We start from the raw sequence: 21,640 nt of genomic DNA, 5'->3' as shown, positions 1-21,640 counted from the left end.
CAGGTAGAAAGCGCTCGGGTAGCGATTTAGGGGAAGGGGGGGAGCGCCCCGGCCCTCGCCGCCCCTTCCCCGCAGCGAGGTGCGAGGGGGGCTGCGGCGCGTTCCCCCCCCACCCCACACACACCCCCCACACGGCCTGGCTCCTTACCCACGCGAGGTCTCGGGGCTCTTCAGGCAGCCCCGGAGCTCGGCGTGGCACAGCGTGTGCGGAGCGAAGCCTCACGCAGCAGGCAGGCACGGCACGTGGGTTTAAGAAATTGCACGGTTGATTCGAGAAGCGGGGGGAGGAAAGCAATCTGTAGTAGGCAGCGTGGCTCTCGGAAAGGTAGGTGTCCTGGTTCGTGGAGGAATGCAGGGCTGGGAGACTTCGCGTGGAAAGGCGGGGTGTGGACAGAGAAGGAGAATTTGCTTCCAGCGTGGAGAGGCGCTTTTCTAAACCAACACTTGAGCTCCAATCACACACTCTCAGGTTAGCGTAGCATTAAATTAACAGGGCCAGGGTTATCCAGGGCATTATACCGTGTGCCCGGGATGTAACCTCTGCTCATTTATACACAAAGAAGAGGGAGAGACGGAGTTACACCTGGGAAGCCAAAGAGCGCGGTGAGTATCGGTATTTGTTCCTCTCCCTCACATGCCTGTGAACAAAGTTCAAAGGCAGCCGCTGCGTGTCTGGGTTTGGGTCCGACGGAGTCCTTGGCTCCCTTCAAAGGCTGCAGCGCAGCCGCCTTTGGTGCCGAGACCCCCAGCACAGCCCCTCCGGGGGCGAGCCCTTCCAAAATAGCAAGAAGAACTTGCGGTATCTTGGTTATAACTTTGCTGCTTTACGTAGGGGAGGGGGGGGGTGGGAGGGGGGGGGGAAGTGACTTGGATCCAGCGCTATTTATAGGTGGCGGTAAAGCCTCCTTTTCAATAAGCAGCCGTGGAAAAGAAGCGTCAGAAAACTGGCTGCGGTATTGATTCAAGGTGCCGGACGGTCACAGCTCAGGCTGGACCTACAAAGTCACGGCTCCTCTTGGGTTAGGCAGGAAGAGGAATAGGATCCGTATTTTGCTGACCCCTAGCTTGGACACGATTCAATTCCCAAGCACAGGTATAGGGCACAAGAGTGTGAGATGGAAGTCTTCCCTTCTCTTTCAGACACGCACACAATACAGGGCACCCGCAGGGCTGAAAGTGGGCCAGGGCTACACGGTGGGTATCAGATCACACAAAGCAGAGGAAAGAAATCCAGTTAAAAATACATTAGTTGAAATCAGAGGACGAGCTTGATTTTTTTTTTTTTTCTTTTAAACAAAGGTGCACGTTAGAACAAGCTGGAAACACTTTGTGCCTGACGGTATCCCCCACGCCCATTGGAAATAAAGCAAGAAGCTTGCTCCTTCTTTGCATCTTTTAAACCTTGTTTTAATTAGAATTGCTAAAGTAGGACACCCCGGTGGAAGATGTTTTCAAGTATCCACCTACCTCTCTGCTGTAAGCAGAATTGCTGTCTGCTAAATTGCTTGAAACGCAAAATTCTGCCCCGCCCCCAACTTGTTTTGGCACCTACTCACCCTTTCCCCCCGAAATTGCAATCGCTTATGAAAGGTTACTCCTTTAGGAGGAAAAGAGAAACCCCAAACCACCAGCAGTAATGAGATGAGTGGACTCCGAGAGCCTCGCTTTGCTCTTTTGCCCTGTGCGGCAGGAAAGGGTTTGGATAGAGAGCGTCACTCAAAACTAATGCTTTTTTTTTTTTTTTTCCCTTTAGTTGCCTTTTTTTTTTTTTTTAAGTTCCAAATTGGGCGTATCCTTACCCTTCTCCTTTAATTTATTTGATTAAATCATAACAAAAACAGACTCATGAGCTTCTCGTATTTCCTCACCTGTAACCATACGCGAAACCTTTTATATGGAGGCAAGTAATTGGCTTTAGTTAACTAAGGGCACGGGCTGGGCTGAAGTTTTCCTCCCGTTCCCAGGGCAGCGTTTCACGCAAACGCGTGTCACAGCTGCACCTCACGCTCCTCGTTTTGCCAACCTCAGGTTTTTAAACTGTTTCTCTCATTCCCTGCCTTTCTCTGATTTCGCTAAGGCGGGCAGCTCATGGCAGGGGTTTGCGGGACGAGGGGGCTCTTCCCCCGCGGGGCTTGGCGCGTCACGAGGCCGGTTCGGGGAGCCCCCAGCCCGGGGTCCGCTCGGAACCGCTTCTGGACCGCTTCCCGCGGGCATCCACACCCCGTCTCTGTGCCGGTGCCGTGCTCGCTGCTTGTTTCCATTCCCAATTAAGGACTAGATTAATTTCGCCTTCGGGAAAGTGGGGTTCTGTTAGCTCACTTCCAGCTTAAATTAAAGAGAGAAAGAAAGAAAGAACGAACTAACTCTAAAAGTTTCTCAGGTAAAGCTCGGATTCCCTTTGGTTATTACTCAAATGAAGAACCGCGTCAATTAACTGTTAATTCGGAAATGCCTGCCCGAGAAGAAGAATGACGATTCCCCGTCCTTCTCTGAAAGGCAGTTGCAGGATGGCATTTAGCGCACGTGGTCCCCTGGTAACCTGATGAGACGGTGACCCCCTCCGTGCGCGCTGGGAGCCGTCGGAGGGCTCTCCCTACCCCCTCTGTAGTTGGGCAGCAGCGCCGGGCACCGCTCGCCGCTCCGGGGGCTGCCGGCGCCGCCGCCCGTCCCGCCCAAGCCTTCCCCTCCTTCGCTCGGTCCCTGTCCGCAGCCGCCCGGGGTTTGACACCTCGGCTGGGCTCTCACAGCCCAGGGCCATCTGCAGCCAGCACGGCACGGTCACGGCGGGGGGTGGGGGGAAACCAAACAAAAAACTATTTCCGCCCCCCCCGGTTAAGAGGGCAGAGGCCTCGTAGCAACGGGTAACGGAGGGCACCTGCGGCTTTTCAACTGCTGATCGAGGGAGCGGGAGATTTGCGAAAGGCTCGCGTTCGGTGAGGGGGTGTGAGAGAGGGGAGAGGACCATCCGGAAAAAAAAAAAAACAAAACCAAAAACCAAACCACACCACCAGTGCTTGGTGACACTTTAACAAAAGTTTAACGCTGCCGTGAGGCCGACGGGACCCCTGCGGCGGAACCGAAAAGCTGCCTCGCCTCGGTCTCCTTGCTTGCTGGCTTCTTGCGGTTCCCGAAAGCCGCCCCGCGGAGCGGCCGCGGCTCAGGGAAGCCCGGGCCGCCGGTTTGAGGCCGGACACGTGTTGCTCCGGCGGGGAGCGGGTCTCTCCCCGCGGGGACCCGCCGAGGATGCTCCGGGCGCCCGGTGCGGGGCCTCGGACCGCGCCGGGCAGGGCTGGGGCAGGGCAAAGGTACGGCTGCGTGGCGGGGGGAGCGGTGCGGCCTCCCGCCGAGTTATGTCGCCGTTCCTCTTGAGGGCACGGCGGGAGCGGGCGCTTCGCGGTCGGGTACAAACCAGACCCCGAGGAAGCCCTCGCAGGGTGAGGAGATGGGGGCTCGTACCCCGGCCAGCCCGGAGGCCGGGACGCCCCGCGGGGGTCCCCCCGCTGCGGCAGCCGGCTGGCGCTCCGCGGCGGGCGGGCAGGGCTGCCCCTGGGGCGGCGGCGGGCGGGGAGGGTCCCCGGGCTGACCCGAGAAGGGGGGGAGTGCTCCCCTTCCCTCCCCTCCCATCCCTAGCTCTTTGTTCTTTGGTTTGGCCCTTTGTTCTCCCTCTCCTCGGCGTTTGCCCTAAATTTCCAGGCGGGGTGGAGGTGCGGAGGAAAGTTGCTGAAAGCTGAGGAATTAGAGAAAGTGGGTGCCGGAGCCGGGAAAAGAGGCGGGGTGCCCTTCCCGGGACTACGAGCCGTTCCCCAAATTCTGTCGCTTTGTCTGGATTGCCCAAGGGACCGATGTGTCGCGCTGGAGACGGGCCGCGCTTGGACTGATGCTGAGGCAGAAGGAGGAGATGGGGCTCCCACGGCCACAGCGCAGCCCTTAGGGACCGGGCACCCCCTCGTCTCCATTTGAAAGCATTCTGGTGGGCAACCGTCCTTTCTGGTGGGAAAGGGAAAGAGAAATAATAATCAGTGAATGCATTGCGATGAGATGAGGCGGTAGGTCACAGAGATGAAAGATTTCTGAATGTTAGATTTTTAGGGCACGTGTGTTGGTTTGAGTTGCACAAAACCAGAGTGGCTTTGGCTTCGTGACTTTCTTTTTGGTGTTCTCCCTGCTTGTTTGAGAGGGCTGTGGTAAAGCGTTGTCAGGAGTTAAACAAGTTGGCACTTACTTTGAAAGCAGATGGAATATCCTCATAGAGCAACATTGTAGCTTAACAGACAGCTTTAGTACGTTCATGGGAGATCACAGTATGATTTTTGTATTGACGATAATAATAAAACTTCGTCGGGAAAGGAAAACCCCTTCGTCCGGCACAATATGGAGTAGCCTTATCCTGTCTTTACTAATCATAATTAAATGCTAGAGAAATACAAGCTTATTTTACCTTGCACTAAGAAATCGCCAGTAACTCTGCAAATATCAGTTATTACAGGATTCTTCCCTCTCCCCCTGATATATGAAAGTAGGAAACCACTTTATTTGGGTGAGTTAGGTGTTAGGAAAGCTGATGTAAAAGAAAGTTTTAATATGGTGTGTTGGAGTAGGTCACAACAGGTAACGAAGAGAGCCAGATCTGAGTCCTGAACTCCAGCAGGCTTCCCCAACAGTGCTGTTACGCTCCCACCTTTATATCCGAGGATGTAATGGATGAACACAGCACTTGGGTGCTTGTTGGAAAGCTGCTTGAATGTAATTCATATTTCTTGTAGTCAAGAGAATGTCCATAAATATTTACTATCTTTATATACATAGAGATCCTATAAAATTATTTTTTAAAAAAGATTATATTTACAGTACTTTTGTATTAAATAAAAAGGCTAAAATTGTTTATTACGGTGAGCCAAATTTCCAGAATTTGTATACGTTATTCTGATATCAAACAAAATAGACAAAGTGAGAAATAAGGTGAGGTAAGATTGGACTTAACTAAATAAATATTTTAGATCAGGTTTTTTTTAACGTGCGTATGCTGATAGGGATCACACCATCCTTCTGGAGATGTTAAACCCCAGGTTTAATTTTACAGATGAAATAGGTCTTGATTTGAGGTGATGTGGGGCCTGCTCTGGCTTTGTTTTTTCCTGATGGTGAGGGGGATACAATCCCAGTGAGAAGTCTGGGAACCTCGCAAGTGGAAAATCCAGATTCAGGTGTTTCAAGCTGGAAACTCAAACCCAGAAGCTGTCCTTGAAAACTTTGACCTTTATTATTTGGGACTGTGGTTCACAGCTGAATGTAATGATCAGTCACTAGCAAAGTAGCAGAAAGATACAGGAATCGTATCAGATGCTTTGGTGATAGTTTGGTTTTCTAGCTGAGTGTGTCTCCATACAAAAGCCCACTAGTTTATTGCTTAAATCTAGAGGCTGACTGCATTACTTAACTGTTCTGTTTATATCCCAATGCTCATAATGTGTTGTTGCAATATCCAGGTAAAAATGTTCAATGCCATTTACAACAAGGAATCTGCCTTAAGCAATACTATAATCAGTAATAGTTAATGTTACCGAGAACAAGAGTTTCTGCAAATGACTTATCGCCACAGGACTTAACAAAGTTACAGCTGCAATTGTGTTGAAAACTAAATAAAAGCAGACATCCAAGAAGGAGGATATAAGTTTAATTGGAAAAAATGGGTCTTACAGAATGTTGTGTGTGATCAATAATAGCTGCTTCTGTCTCAATAGTGACGATGATTAGAGGGACGAGCGATGTTTGTGGGCTCTTTTGAATAGAGGGTTTCTGCAGCATGAGAAAAAATAATTTCTGACTCAAAAGCACCCACTGAAGAAAGGGTGGTTGCATTTATTCACATGTTAATTAATCTTCCCTTTTTGCTCATATTTTTTACTGACATAAGTACATTTCCTTTCAGTAGATGAGAAATGCATTATTTAAAAAAAGAAAACAACAGACAACCCCCCTACTACTTCCCTTGGAAACTCTGACATTGAATACAAGTTGCTAAATATTGCACTGGATTTCAGAGGGCAAACCGAAATATATAAAGACGGTTTGAGATCTCGTCATCTTGCCTTTTGGAGCAGGCGACAAAGCTACTGAATTGTAGTAGTTCGCTAAACTACTGAGTTGTTTAAACAAGGTATCGGGCAAGACCTTTTACCTCTGATTTTTTTATCACCTTTGTCTGTTGATAAATACTCGCAGCAAATGAGGGGAAAAATACATTGTTTCTGTTTTCACTTCCCTTGCAGTTGTCACTATATCTAAGCAGCTCCAAACAGCATGGGTGCAGAGGAATATGGCATAAAATCAGAATAAGTAGGAAATTACAAATGAACACTCTCTGCTTTATAACAGATACCTCTAGACATAGGTGTGAATGAATACCGATTCATTTACACAGCTCTTAAATGGAAAAGCCATAATCTTACAACAAAGGTAAACAGCACGTCGTACTGCATTTAGCAGATGTTGGCGTGCTAACTTTAGGAAAACGGAGAGCAGCGGTCCCCTTGATATCCCTGGAGAAATTTTGATCTTGCCAGAAAGGAAAGGGGAGCATATAACTATAGGAATTAGGCTAAGAATGGAGTGTTAACAACTTAAATTAATAAAAAAAAATAAATACAGTATTAATCTCAGTCTTAACAAAATTGAAAGGGTTTTTTTTGTACATGCCCATGTTCTATTCTATGGGTATATACTTAATAAAATTAAAATAGTCTTCAGAATAATGCAAATTTCAGGCTTTCGAATGTTACAACGGTCTTATGTGCTTACTGCATGTGTAAAATTACCACTAACTATAGTAAATAGTGGTACATGTTGGCTAACATTCAGTTGCTGAATAAATAGCAATGTAGCAAATTTTTTTTTTTCCTACTGTTATGCCATATATGAAGGACTTGGAGCTCATTTCATCATGCAGGTATAGGAGTACGCTTACGATGTTGATTGAATGTAGTAAATACATCTGCAACAAAAACTGGTGATAATGACACGTTTCCATCTAAGTATATATTTTTTTTCAAAAATTGTCATTCTTAATAGAGTAGTAATAATAAACTTAGAACTTACTTCCCCATATTTATATTCTGTCACAAAAGACAACTTATTCAAAGCACAAAAAGAAGTATTTATCTGTATTTTCTTAGTGACTCGTGACCTTAAGGTACAGCAGCACTGGCATAATACACGTGATCTCCCTCCCTCAAAATAATTGCAAGAATAGTACATTATTGCCTATGCATGGGGTTTTTGACCGTGCATCAGTAATGCATGAATGGCTCTGCCTTGTTGAGCACAGAGGGGAGAAAAGATGATAAATCAATATAAGTTCATTCTAAGTAACTGATTAAGACTCCGTTCTGTTTCCATTGCAGTTAACACCAAAACTCTCGTGACTTTGAATAGCTTCCTCTTACTGTTTGGATTGTGAAAGTGCTCAGGAATCCCGGTCAGCGTTTTGGTTTTGTTGTGCAGAAAGAAATAGAAGTAACATAATCTTCTTTGTTGAAAGCTACGGTTCCGGGCCTTAATTCTATATATTCATTAGAAGTCTATGAAAAAATTATCTCCACCATCCTGTCCCCCCCAGCCCTGAAAACAGTTATCATGTCCATGAGTAGCATATTTGGTATTTTGTGTTTAACTATTTCAAACCTTCATCCAAATGCAGGATAACAATGATTTTTTTCCTTTTTTTTTTTTTTCTCACTTGTATCAAATATAAATCCTTACATTGGTGCCTGTCTTGGGAAGCTGCCAATGAACTGTTCCTAAGTTTAACATCCATTAATGACGATTGTTAAAATCAGTGAGGAACTTACACATTTTCTTCCAGTTAGGAAAAAGTTTGAGTAGAACTGAACTAGGTAATTCCATTTACTGAACGAATTCAGTTTACTGAACTAGGTAATTCCATGCATATGCTTAGCCACCAACACTTTCTGAACAAATTATTATTTAACTTTTTTTTACCTTATTCTTTCATATTTTTGCATTCACAAGAATAGAGTGAGACATCTAAAATATGCTTGAAATTTATAATTAAAAATATAGATCTTTAAACAAGGAATGAAAAAAGGGCAGACTTCCAAATCATAAATTAGAAAATCCTTTCCGTGTTTCTAACTTGGATTTTTCTCTGAATAATTTTCTTCCCTCCTCCCTCCCTATTCATCTTGTCCACCTGAAAAATTTTGGAAGTAGTATGTGTTTTAGTAGGATGCAGCGTAGTGTCTTCTCGATGTTTGAAAGATATTGGAGCTCTTCTTACGATGTCTTTGCATCGATAGAAAGTGTTAAATATTTTTAGGCTGATTGAATCTTTTACATGTGGCAAAAAAATACAGTAATCCAGTGATGATTTCCACTGGCATATGGAAATCAAAAGCTTTTGCAGCTGTACCCGTACATATACTGCTACTGACATCAGGGACTTCTGGGGTAGGTGGTGGTAGTATATTCAGGGGAAAATAGAAATAAATGGAGCGTATACTTCTAACTTGCGTGTTACCAACTTTTCTTATACACTCAGTAGATAAATTTGTACTTTTATTTTTTCTTTTTCTAATCTGTAAAACATCTATCCAATGGAATAAGTGAGAACATATATATCTATATATATAGATATCTGTGACACATATATCTCTGTGTGTGTGTGCATATATCATAGCCAGGGAAAAATTTACTCAAGAAGACAAACTTGCTTTAAAGGAAGTGCTACATAAAAGAGGAACTTTTATGGGGCTGAAGTTGTCTGTCTTGGTAGAATGAAGAAATTATTGAAACTGCAGTGTTCCACCTTCCTTAAGCACGGCTCCCTTTACATAAGGAAGGATCACCAGTAGTAGGCCCATGTGAGAGTGATCATAGTGACTGAACTATTGCTCAGTTCCTTTACCCCTTACCTAGCAAATAAATTTTCATCAATATGTCAAGATCAGAATTCTTTAAGAGGAAAAACAAGCAATAGATTCAACCTTTAAATGCTAGGGAAGTTGGTGAGGTTTTTTTGTTTGTTGGTTGGGTTTTTTTAATTGATTATTTGTTTTATAGCAAGCAGCATTCCTTGAAAAGCATTCAAAGTGAAGGGAAAAGTAATTGAGGGACTGTGATGGGACTGGCATAGATCTTTCCTGAAGTTGAAGACCAAATCGCTTGTCATTGGAGTTGCTAATATCTTTAGAACACATTGAAATTTGGCATCGCATCAATTGAAATCACTGAGGTTCATGTTCCACAGTCTGGAACTTCTGCAACCATGCCTAACTTCTATGAGTGGTTTATTTTGATGTTATAGTTTAAAATTTTTGGAGAAAAAGACAAACTGACATGGTAAACCTGTGATTGGTTATAATACTTGACATTTAATGAGTTACCTTGATCTATTCAACTGAGGGGTATCAAAGTCATAACTGTTACTTTCATATAAGGAAATTGAGTCATGGAGAGAGAAGTGACTCTTAGAAGCTGAAGTTCCCAATGATATGTTGGTGATGGATTTAGGAATACTGAGCAGGTTGCATACACCTGCTACACACAGGATGTAGCCTCATAATACACATGTATTTTATGATGCCTTCACAAACTACAAAAACTTTGTTCTGAATGTTTCCTTGAGAGCTTTGTGACACTTTCTTATAGTGGCAACGCTTCATTCATCAAATGTATATAAAGCTTGTACCTTGTGGTCACCTTTAGGAGGATTGGAAGATGTGTTTGTCTTTCTAGTACCCAAATAAGTTCTTGAATGTTAACTCCTGTATTTGTAAGTATAACAACAAAATTACCTGAAATCAGTGGGAATTGCTCTTGCATAGCAATTTGTTGCACTGAGGCCACAGGGAGTGAAACTAGCATCCCATGTTGTATATGCTCTGCAGCAGCATAAAGCTGAGAGAGAAAAACCAAGGCATAGAGGAAAATAGCAAAGGGCAATTTTCATTGGGCTTGTACCGAAAGAATTGTAGCAAGAAGCAGCATATACTGCTGGAATAGAAGGACCTGCTTCTGGATGTTAACTCTGGGTAGTATACTGCCCGGGTAACCTAGACAGTAACGTGACACCCTATCCACGCAGGTAGGAATGTAGAGCAACAACCTCCTAACAGCTGGAAATTAATACACCAATCTCTTAAAAAGTCATTATTTGTAAAAAAGAGGCAAAATAAAATCGGTTCAGGCAAAATTCTGTATCCTACCATGCATCTGGCTGTAACAAGTAAGGGTTAGGAATATGGTTTTATATTAACAACTATTAAAATGATTGATTGTTGATTGTCACCATGGGTTTTCTTTCTCTCCGGCCTTAGCTGAACATCCATGTCCTGAGGGCTCAGAGCAGGGGCTGAGACTGTGGCTGTTCAGGTCGCATGCAAGCCTGATAAACGTAGAGGGCCTAGAACGGGCATCACTGAAGTTCTCAGGATGGCTCTAGAAGGACTTAAATGGGGCTTTCGTGAGCTAGTGGCTCTACTTGTACTTCAGAAATTTAATAGCAAAACGTTATGGTGAAGTCTCCTAACTAAGAAAATTGCTCGAATGTAATGAACTGTACCATGGTACCCAACAGTACAGGGCAACAAATTGCCCTAAGTAAAATTACCCATATTGAAATAAGTGAATAGAGAAAATCATGGACACAACTACACTCTGGGTAGTGTATATAAAGAACAGTATTAGCCAGTTAGGAAAAACTGGTTTGAAAACAGAGTCAGTAATATCAGTCTCCCTGAGGTTTCTTTTAACTCTCCTGTAACTGAGAACTGGCTTCAGTGTAAGGGAACTTCAAGGACGTGTCCAGCGATGGTGTTTTACGTAAGCCTTGTAGTGTGCTGGTGGACACAGAGACTAACATACTCAACACCAGGCTGAACATTTTCAGCCGGATAAGAAGCATGCTTTGCTATCTCATGGGAGACGGCAAATGGGGATACAGAGGTGTTTGCAAGGGAAGCAGCTCCCCAATGTTAGCTTCTTCATGCCTTCCCCCCCAGAAGCCCATTTGGAGGATGAGGTCCAGCTCGGCAGCCTGGCTTGCGCGTTCTGCCACACCTGGCTGGACACCAGCTCCCTCCTCCCCTGCCTGCTTCTTTCTGTGCAAGAAGGCAATGCCAGGTGGCTATGTCTGTCCTTTTTTTCTTGTCTTTTTTTGGTTGGAGCTGCCATCTGAGCAGAGGGGTAACACGGGGAAGGCTGATCCCTTTCATGACCTATTTGGGGCTATGATTGTCAAGCCCAAAATCAAAAAGACAGTACTCTGTAGTGGGTCTCCTCTCGGTGAAAATGGTTGAAACTCTGCCATCTAACTACAGAGCAGATTAAATGACTGGCACTATTTTGAAACATCCTTTATTTTCTATTTCATCATCTACAAGTAAATATATCCAGATTTGCAGTCTATCCTTTACATTCCAAGACACAAAAAAAACCCCAAACAAACCAAAAATTATTCCTCCTTTACTAAACTTATTAAAAAAACCAAACCCAAAATCTAAACCCCCCAAACCTGTTAGATTACATATTTTTATAGAGATGTAGATAAATCAGGACATACTGTCTTAGATGTGACAAGACCTCTAAAGCTTTATAAACGTTATGTTTGTAAGCTAGTAAGGAACTGTGATTCAACAATGCAATGGAAATATCGTAGCTAAAAAGGAAATTAATGACTTGCCTCCCTGGCAGAATTATCATTAACCTGCGTGCAGGAAAAGCCTCCGTAGCTGGCTGCCTTTGCTGCAATTACTGGCGTACTTTCTTCCCAGGATATCCCGTTGTTTGCCACGCTCCCTCCACAATCATTTTCGTAGGGCTTTACGATGCAGGAACTTTATCTGATGAAATGTTTTGTACAGCACCTAACAAAATTGCCTCCTCACACTGAACAATGCTGCTATGCCATAAATACCTAATCAGAACACATCTCTGGTAGTGTAAGTCTGGTGCAGTCACCCTAATTTCTGTAGAAATTGCTCTGCATTGACGCTGGAGCAACTCACCCTGGTCTCTCGCCCTGCCGTTTGTGGCAGGAGAGAAGGACCTGGTATTTTGGGACTTATTTGTGCAAAAAGTTGAGCACCCGTAATCCTACTAACGTCAGCAGGAGAGGAGAGCGTGCAGCCCCTGGCAGCAGCAAGCCCCACTAATTTCTGCACTGCCCAGAAATCAACTGCAAGAGTCTCAAAATCGTCATTAAAATTCAATTGTTTCCCTTCACGTTTAGACATCCGCCTATGGAAAAACACCCATGGTGTAACTTCTCCCCATCTCCCTAGGGGTGGTACCAGGAGATTAGCTCACGAGGAGGATGGGAAGGTTGCAGCCTTAATGGCAACTGAAAAGACAGAGACAAGAAAACGAGCTTACCTTGCTGCCCTTAAGTTAAGCAGTAATCCACATGGCTCCAATGCTAAAATATGCAATAACCTGGTTGTAGGATTTCATTGCTAAAGATTTTGCATTGGTTCTCCTTCTGTTTTGGCTATATAAATACTTATAACTTTTTATTTTATTGCTATTGCTGTGTAATATGACCAAAATATCAGGAAAAAAATGCAATTTCTCAAATTTTTAATTAGAAATTGAAGCTAGATCCCCAGCTAGTCTAAATTGGTATGACTCCACTGATTTCACGAGAGCTACGTCAGCTTTCACTGGCTGCATGTCTGGTTTTTAGTTTGTAGCTCTGACTGGCTAATTACTGAATAAGGCTTCGCTGTACCATGACATTCATATATAGTAATGGGGTTAAGCAGTTAAACATAAGTAAATGCATCAGTCTGTGGAATAAGATTTTTTCACTTTTCTCATCATTTTCCATCATAAACAAGTAGATTAAAACTGGTGTCCTCTCCTTCCTACCAGCTTCTTGGCCACCTGCTAGAGGCCCGCAGGCATAAGAGGAAGGATGGGTTTAGTATCAGCACATTTCACATAGGGCTCTAGAAACGAGCATCTTTAATGCACACCAAATGAGCTAAATTACAGGGAAGTGTTTCCAGCTGGCATTCCATGGCTGTGAATGCAGCCTGGGAACCCATGGCCCAACAGGCTTTGTCACCCTGACTGATGCTAAGAAAGGCCTTCCTACAAGCTTCCATATGCTATTTTCTATCTATATTTATCACGTCATTGCAAGTAAAACTTCTTGTGTGTGCCTGGGAATGTACTTAAAGATTTTCAGAAGTCAGAAGACTCGCTGAACTTTTAAAGCTGGATACTGTCAATGTGCTTCAAGCAGGGTCCAGATGGAATCGAGGTAGTTGAGGTCCTTCAGTCCAAATTTGTTTAAGATCTAATATCGACCTATTCATCTTTTGACTTCATATGCCAGGTTAAATTCTGCAACCTCAGGGAAGACTTAATTCATACAAACAGTGTTGGGTGTCACAGGCGCTTTCTTCTCAATTGCAATAGTATCAGTTCCTCTGGCTTTATAGAAAACAGCAGTTAAAGAATTCACATTCAGGGATGAAAGGTTTCATGTTTCCTCTTCTTCCAGTCTACATGCTATTCCACGCACAGGCTTCTTCCACTCTGCCTTTTGAAACTTTACCACCAGTGTTTGAGGTTATTCAGGCCAGAGAAAAGGAGCAGCAGGCAGCATGACTATAGCCTCCTGTGAGAACACTGAGTTATCTGGGGTAATCCTGGATCTCTAGCTTCCAAGACTCCTTTTGCACTTACACATTAAGAATAAAACACGTTCATGGGCTTTTGAGAATTCCTGAGATAGGCTCTGTCTATGATTCAGGTCCTATCTGCCATTAAACATAGTACCTTCTTGGCAGCCATTCCTTGTCTGCAACCTTTGGTCTGGCGATCTGTTTTGGAGAGGCAAGAGACATTTTGGAAATCTTGTAGTCGTCACCTGTATACCCAGGAATTGGGCTCATCACACACTGCTTTCTACTGGCACTTTCCCCAGTATGTTGCATGTACTTTGCACACACAGCATGGTTGCTTAAGTGCAGACTGTTAATCGCTGGTTATCTGTGTAGTGTGTGAAAGGGGAAAAGGCTTAAATTCTGTATTTTAAATAACTGTCTTGGCAGTTACACAATCCATAGTGTTCATATTTCCATGGAATGCAATGTTTGTGACTAACGTTAAAAAGAGAGGAGCAGATATCAGATATGGCCGAGCAGTTTCAAGAGTTGGTCCGGACTGGGTCAGCCTGGCACCGCAGCTGGCTGTCAAGGGCACCTGGAAAGGTGCCACTCAGCGCTGTGCAGTTTGTCTGCTGCCTATATGCGGTATTATTACTTGCTGATGGCAGTCTGGCAACTTTTGTCTATATCAAGCAAGCCAAGTTCTGATCCCTTTACAGAGTTAGTTCAAATTCCTCTGACACTAGGCTCAATTCTTGGGAGAAGCCAGACTGCAGAAGCCAAGAGGTGAGCTTGCTTATTCTGAGCAGACTTGGATCTTGTTATTAGGTGAGCACCCCACCCTGAATCCTGATCTCTGATAAATTAACTTTTTAACACTGCATTACCACTAGTGTACAAGCCAAATGTCTATGTAGATATTTATGTGCCAACAGCCAAATCGAAGCTCTTTCTTTTTCTTCTGATATATATTATGCTTTAGAGACATGAGTAATCCATATGGGATATCTTTCCCACAGAGTAAAACCAACGTAAATTCACATGACTCAGGGACTTGTTTCAATGCTTATGTATAAACTCTTATTAGAGTGATTATGCTTGAAGATCAAAAGAAAAGTACACTCACTTGTATTAATGTTTAATGCATAATTCACGTTGTTAGAACAAAAAAGAAAACAGTGGTGGTTGTTATGACAAATATTAAACATTGGTGCTACTAACCAATTCTCATAGAGGATCCTTCATTTCATCGCATTGGCTGCGTGCTGAGATTTCCTCTTGCACATGCTGTACCACCGCCTCAGAGATTTAAAGACGCCTTCCTCCCTGGATGAGTAATTCCCCTGTAATGACAGGAGTGGGGGAGAGCCAGGATACCCTACCACTGCTGGTGGCTCCAATGCTCAGAGACCTCTCAGTGGGAGCAGAGTGCAGAATAATCTAATTCAATTGTTTATACAAGCGGGACTTCAGATTGAGCATGCTCCTGTATGGTCCAAAACTCTCCTTGCCTTCAATCTTAGTCTAATCGGAGCCTTAATATCAAGACTAGGCCCATGGTCAAAGTTACCCAGCACAACAGAATTAAAGAAGAACTTGATTTCTTGTTTAATGCTGATCCATGTTTTACCTTCTTTATTCAATGCTTGCTTTTTTACCAGAAAGCTTCTTACTTAAATAGGCAGGTTTAGTATGAGGGAGTTGTACATGATATCTATTCCCTCTACCTGCAACCAAGACCAGGACATCAGAGGAAAGCCATGCTTGCAATCACAAATCGAGCTTAGGAATGAGAATCCTGTGTGTGGCATCATTTGTGGCACGCTTCCTCTGTTTAAGGGAAGACGCCTGGGTACCCTCTGCCTTCTCACATTACAGCCTTTCACATAAAGCAGGAGTTGGGTTTTTTTTACCTTCATAGCTTTTGTTGGCATTTCCCATGTCAATGTTTAAAAGGTCAGCAATTTGAACCATCTAGCTTTTATATTTATGCTTCTTTCAAAAAATTGGCTGTTTCAGTAGCTGAGTTTACATAATTTCTTTCTCGTCTATTTATTTATTTATTTTTCCTATTAAAAACCAATCAATCAACCTACAACAAACAACCTTGAGTTTAAAGTTTAGGAATCTTAATTCATGTCAAAGAGTCACCTCTCTTCCCAGGGAGGTCTGTGGCACAGAAGGAGACCAAATGACATTTGACAAAGTTTCTGCTTGGCACAAAGTCACAAAAAAAATTGTATGTTCTCATTATCATGTTGGTAACTTTCCTGTACTCCAGTAGTGAGACAATACACCCGATTCAGGGCACAGTAGCTGCCTCAGCTTCAGGTAGGTTCTTCCTGATTCAGATCTCTGTAAGCGAACTATAAATAAACCCTCTATTCTTAAGGTGTCTTCTGAAGGCCCTGTTGTTCTGCAAACCCTTCTGTACAAGTCTGAGAGGTTCCTCATTCAGGAACTAATATTGTTGAATTAGAAGGGGTGCTATTTGCTTTGAATGGTATGCAGTGAAACATACAAATGGACCATGGGTGCTTAAGAGGACAGAGCAGAGCTTTGGTTTTTGTTTTCCTTTTAACAACCTGCTTAGAATATTTATGATCGAGAAGCTGCTATTTTCTCCAGTAAAGAACCTATTGTCCACTTTAAGGCAGTTGAGAACTTACTCAGAGTATATTCTAATTAAATTGCTTATTTTTAGTGGAGTGCATATGGCATCGCTATCCTGGAACTGATCACAAATGCATAGCTGTTGTGGGGCTTTTTGTTGAGAAAGAAAAACCTGTAGTAAACTAAGTGTGCTTCACAAGGAATGGAGCAGGTCAAACATTGGGCTAAATTAACTTCATATTATACAGAAAAACTAAACTCTGTTGTTTTCACCTGTGGGACTTTGGACTTGCCTACACACCAAATTATTCCAGGACACTTATTGGATACACTGCAGTAATTACTCTTGACTAAACTCATGCGTAGACAAATCTTATGCCAGCATAAGAATTCACTTTCTTGAATTTTCTTAAACCACTTTGAAAATGGATTGAGTGAAACCAGGAAACAACTCGGTCATTGCAGAATGAATAAGCTATCTGAACACAGTTCTGCTTTACATTCACATCTGACCTTATTCCAGCATAATTTTCCTGGGCTGAGAGGCTCTTAGGATATATCTACATAGCAAATGAACGCGTGATTATAGACATACCAACCTCTCCTTTACTCTCACTGGCATGACTAACAGCAGTAATGAAAGATGGTAGCAGAGACTTCAGGACAGCCTATTAACTGGAGGATATATGCAGTTGGTTGTGAACAGCCTCTGCTGAAATGCACCTCATCACACCCTTGCTGCAGATCCAACTCATGTCCCTTAGACTAATACTGGGTTTGGGGATGCCTCTCCGCATCTCTGGTGTGTACGCACACCAAAAACTGCATATGCGATAGGACTGTGCAGCTGAGCTAAATGGAAAACAGGTGAATTTAACTTCAGAGGTTAATCACATTGGAGAAGAAGCATGGCTCACACATTTTTAATATACACACCTTTGACAACCAAATGAAGTGTCAGCTGTGCGACTGCGGAGGCCAAATTAAATATGCTGTAGACAAGCACAACTCAGTTGATTTCACTAGGGCTGAATTTGGCTCCATAGGTGAGATCTTGCTTATTTGACTAATACTTGTTTTGTTGCCTATCTGCTCATTTATTTTAATGAAATTAATGCATTTTAATGTTCCTTTAAGTGCATTCCAAAAATAGCAATTTGATTAACTAATTCACTTTTAAAAGTGTAACAATCACAACTAAAAATCTCCCTGTTAGGTGAGGTATGGAATAATTGCGAGTAGCATCTTAGGTAGCTATGCCATACCCTTCATCCTTTTAAACAAATTCCCCACATCAATCAGAAGGGCCTCACTTAAAAATGAATGGCGAAATACAGACAACAATCAAGCTGTACACAGTGCTTTTCAAGTCTACAAAAAGAATTTATCGGTAATGTACTCTGCTGAGTACAGTATACTTAAGATAGGTAGAAATTTAGTCTAAAAGCAGTTCAAAACAATTCCAAAACAGAAACACGAAACAAACTTGTCTTTCTAGCCAAGCCAGAAAGCATCTTGAGTAGCTTGGGTTAAAAAAAGAAAAAAAAAAAAAAAACAACTTTCAATTTCAGGCTCCTTAAAATGATGCTTGGACTGTACTATGTTCTGAGAATGGTTTTTGTTTTTTTCTCCTAAATCTTTTTTCAGTTGCAACAGACGATCTCACCATTTGAAATAAGGTGCTGTTTGAGAACAGAGAGTCCAGCAACACAAAAGGTGTACACTGACTTCTCCCTGACTTTATCTCCTTATGAAAACTGGAATAGCAAAACCTGATTAGTAACAATATTAAGCAAAGACAATTCTCCCTCTTATTGTATTTAAATGAGGAAAATGAAAGTGTTAATGCTAATATTAAGGCCGAACAGAGGCACTTGCAAAAAATAATTGCGTTTCAGCCCTGCTACATGTGTCCCCTGGTGAACTCCACTGGGCTAGTTATATGTGTATTGGCGATGCCCTAACTTGTTGTTAAAATAGGTAGCGGGAAAGGCAGCATGGAAGAGGCACGCTTGGTTTTGGGGTGCTGCTGGGACGCTCTGTGGTCCCTGGGCAGGCGGTGTGGCACCCCAGCAGTCTGGGATACGAACACTGCGCATGTAAAACCTGATCTTTAGCTAAAGAGGTGCTTAAATCTGAGCTAGGGTGGACAGTTTCTTTCCAAGTGAGGCCTAGTTCTGGAAATACTTTTTGCGCGCGAGTTAAGTCCAACGTGTAAAAGGTCCTCTGAGTTTAGCGGGGGCCATTCAGGTAGGATTTGCCCTTTAAAAGGACAAAAAAATGAAGGAAAGAAGATGCAGGTGGCTTGCCAGCCCCTACTATTACTTATTAACACCGCTCACGGCCTGCACTGTGCTCAAGCCGACCACTGTGCCGACTGTGGGCCTAAGCTCCCTCTCTATTTTAGCCTAAAACGCCCTGCTTTCAGCAAGAAAAGGTGCCCCGCAGGCCTAGCAGCGGAGGCAGGCAGAGAAGAGGGACTGAATCGCGGGCGCTCAGGCCAGGCTGCCAGGCTTTGCGCCGGTCCCTGCCTCTTCTCAGCAGCGACGCCATTGTGATAGCGAATCCCCAAACCACCACCGCCGCCGCGCCGCCCCCGGCCTCACTCTGCCCAGCACGGGGACACCCCCAATTCACCCCGCTCCCACTGGAGTCCCTGCGGGAGGGGCTCCTTCCTCCCCCCGCAATTTGTGTCCCCCCTTCCCCCGCCAGCCTTACCCTGCAGGGCCTTGGAGGAGGTTTGGCGGGGGGAGGTGGGACGCGAGGCCGGGCCTGCACAGCAGCAGCGTTACTCCTCGCCCGCCTCCCTCTTGCATTTCGGGTGCTTTTTTTTTTTTTTTTTTTAAAAATTTTAATTATTTTTTTTGTGCGTGTGTGTGGTGTCCTTCCCCCAGCCCCGCTGGCGGCGTGTGCGTGCCCGTCTCTGTGTCCCCGCGTCCCCTGGGCGAGGTGTCCCGTCCGCCGCCGGAGGACCCGGCCGCCCGCCACATCCCGGCTGCCGGGGAAGGGAGCACCCCCTCCCCGAGCCCCGCTTATCGCTACGGTTTGGGGTTTGGTTTTGGTTTTTTTTTTTTGGTTTTTTTTTTTTTTTTGGGGGTGGGGTGGGTGTTTGTTTGGGTTTTTTTTGGTTTGTTTTTTTTTTTTTTTCCAGGTGGGAGTTGGCGGTGACCGGCGAGGCTCGCCCGGCACTGAATGTCACCCTGAAGGTAAAATGAAAGACAAAAAGATGAACGCATGCCTGCTCCCCTCGGCCGCGCTCCCCCGCGCCCGCCGGCGACCGACCGCCACCATCGCGGGGCGGCAGCCCCCGCCGCGCCCCGGATTTCCTGTCCCGGCGCTTTATTATTTCGCTTTAAAAAAAAAAAAAAAAAAAAAAAAAAGACAAAAAAAAAAAAATCCCTAAAACCACCACCCGCATGCAAAAGAAACGTGCACGTACCCGGTAACGAGCCCAGGAAAAACCCGGCCGCTTCCCCCTTCTCCTGCCAAGTTATCATTGAGAAAACAGACAGGCGGCGTGACGTCCCGGGTCAGGCCGAGTGCGGACCGGCGCTACCAAGGCGGCAGGGAGACCCGGGGACGACGCCGGGGCCGGGGACGCCGGGACCGGGGCCGCCGCCCGCTCGCCCGCCGCCGCCGCCCGCCCGCCGGGCCCGTCCCGCCGCCGTCGCCGTCCTCCGCGCCCCCTGCCCCGCCGCCGCCCCTTCGCCCGGCCTGCCGCCCGCCGGCGGCTCCCCCCTCGCCGGCGGAGGTCGCGGGAGCCCAGTTAAAGGAGGCGTGTGTAAAGATTTTGCAATGTCCCTGCATGGTGTTGTAGACTTTCCTAGCAAAGAAACCGGCTTCGGCTTCTTTAAAATCCCCGACGACTCACCTGATTAACCTGCCTGCGGTTCTGAGCTGACCAGGTAACGCCGAGCCCCCCCCTCCCCACCCCGCACCTCTGCGAGCTGACATTGCATCGGGGGGATGTTTTTGCTTGGAGACGAGCCGCTGCCAGAAGCGCTCCCCCCCCCCCCCCCCCCCCCCCCTTCCACCTTCAGACCTTGCCAATTGCACTTGCTCAGAGTCATTCCCCCCGGCCCCCCCCCCCCCCGCAAATCAGCTTCGTCAAAAAAGCCGCACAACAGCACCGGCCACCCGGGATTTAGTGGTTCTCGGCTCTCGGACAATTATTTAAAATTATTGGCCGGGGAGGGTAGGGGGGAGTATGATTATTTTTTTTTTCTAATCCTACCCCATCCCACCCCAGCAGGTTTTCTGTGTCCGTCCTCCCCTCCCCCCCCCCCCCCCTTGCCCAGGGTCAAGAGTGCCGGGGAAGTGACAAGGCTTTAGCCAGCAAGAGTTTGGGGCCGGGGTCCCGGGGTGGCTCTGGCCGTTGCGAGCGCGGAAGGGGGACAGGACTCTCAAAGCCAGTGCCGGGGCGCGTGTGATTGTCGCGACAGCTGCCCGCGTCGCCCTGCCTCTGTCCGGGGTGCCCTTTCGGGAGCCCCGAAGTGTCCCGGCTGCGGCGCGGCCCGGGCAGCGGCGGGGCCCGCCCGCCCCGGCGGGGAGAGGCCGGCGGGGGGGGGGGGGGGACGACACCGTCCTCGCCCCCGTCCTTCCCCCGCCGCCTCCTCGTCCTGAAACACTTCTGCGAGCGACTGGCGGGAGCCGAGCAGGCCCGGCGGGGGCCCCGCACGCCGGGCCGGGAGGTTGGGGGAAGCGTTGCTGCTGCGGGGTGTCCCTGTGTCGCCGTCCCCGGCGTGGCCGTGCCAGGCGGGACGCGCGTTGCTCCGCGTTGTGCCGCGGTGTCAGGACCCGCAGAGGGGACACGCACACACAAAGGCAGCGGGGGCCGCTCGGATCAGAAACCAGGAGGGACGAAGGAAAGTGTGGAAAGTCAACGTAGTGCCTGCTCCTCCTGGTACTTCACCCGCCTAGCTCTGGCCGTCGTGGGGGAGGGTGGGTTGTTAGAAAAGTGGTTGCATGTGGGGGTTTGATTGTGACCCGGCTGTGAGGAAATTTTTTTTTTCCTTAATTTTTTTTATTTTTATTTTTTATTTTCCCCTGGGCATTAATACTACAAAGGAGCGAGTGGTCTGGAGGTATATTTATTAGTACTATGAAGGAGTGAATGGTCTGGAGGTATATTTTGAAGTGCTGCAGGAGAAGCGCTCCGAGGACTTGGTCTAGTTAATACGTTTCTCGTGATACCAAAGAAGAGAGGACTGCATTTAGGAGATGACTAAATAATGGGGGAGGCAAGTAAAAATGAGTAGAACATGAAGGAAAATGAAGGTGAATGGTAGTGTGGGAAGGCAGGCGCTGAGCAGCCTGGGTTTCTCTCCTTTAATCCGCCCCCCCCCACACCCCCAACACCCTCCCTACCCATCCTGGCTGTTCATACTATTAAG

At 45.8% G+C, this 21,640-nt stretch overlaps 1 protein-coding gene across 2 annotated transcripts in view; it reads left to right on the top strand.

Annotated features, from left to right (window-relative positions):
- The first annotated feature begins 20,011 nt into the window (after positions 1–20,011).
- The window catches only part of ESRRG (estrogen related receptor gamma), a 385,126-nt gene continuing 383,497 nt past the window's right edge, over positions 20,012–21,640 (top strand). The window contains exon 1 of one of the 2 annotated variants that reach the window (XM_074144573.1): positions 20,012–20,152. The gene's annotated coding sequence lies outside the window, so the exon portion shown is untranslated. The remainder of the gene's footprint in view (positions 20,153–21,640) is intronic. The other variant, XM_074144572.1, reaches the window with a different exon arrangement.

This window comes from Numenius arquata, chromosome 2 (assembly GCF_964106895.1).
Source record: "Numenius arquata chromosome 2, bNumArq3.hap1.1, whole genome shotgun sequence".
NCBI lineage: Eukaryota > Metazoa > Chordata > Aves > Charadriiformes > Scolopacidae > Numenius > Numenius arquata.
The sequence above is the reverse complement of the archived record's forward strand: the minus strand, read 5'-3'. Positions and strand labels throughout refer to the sequence as shown.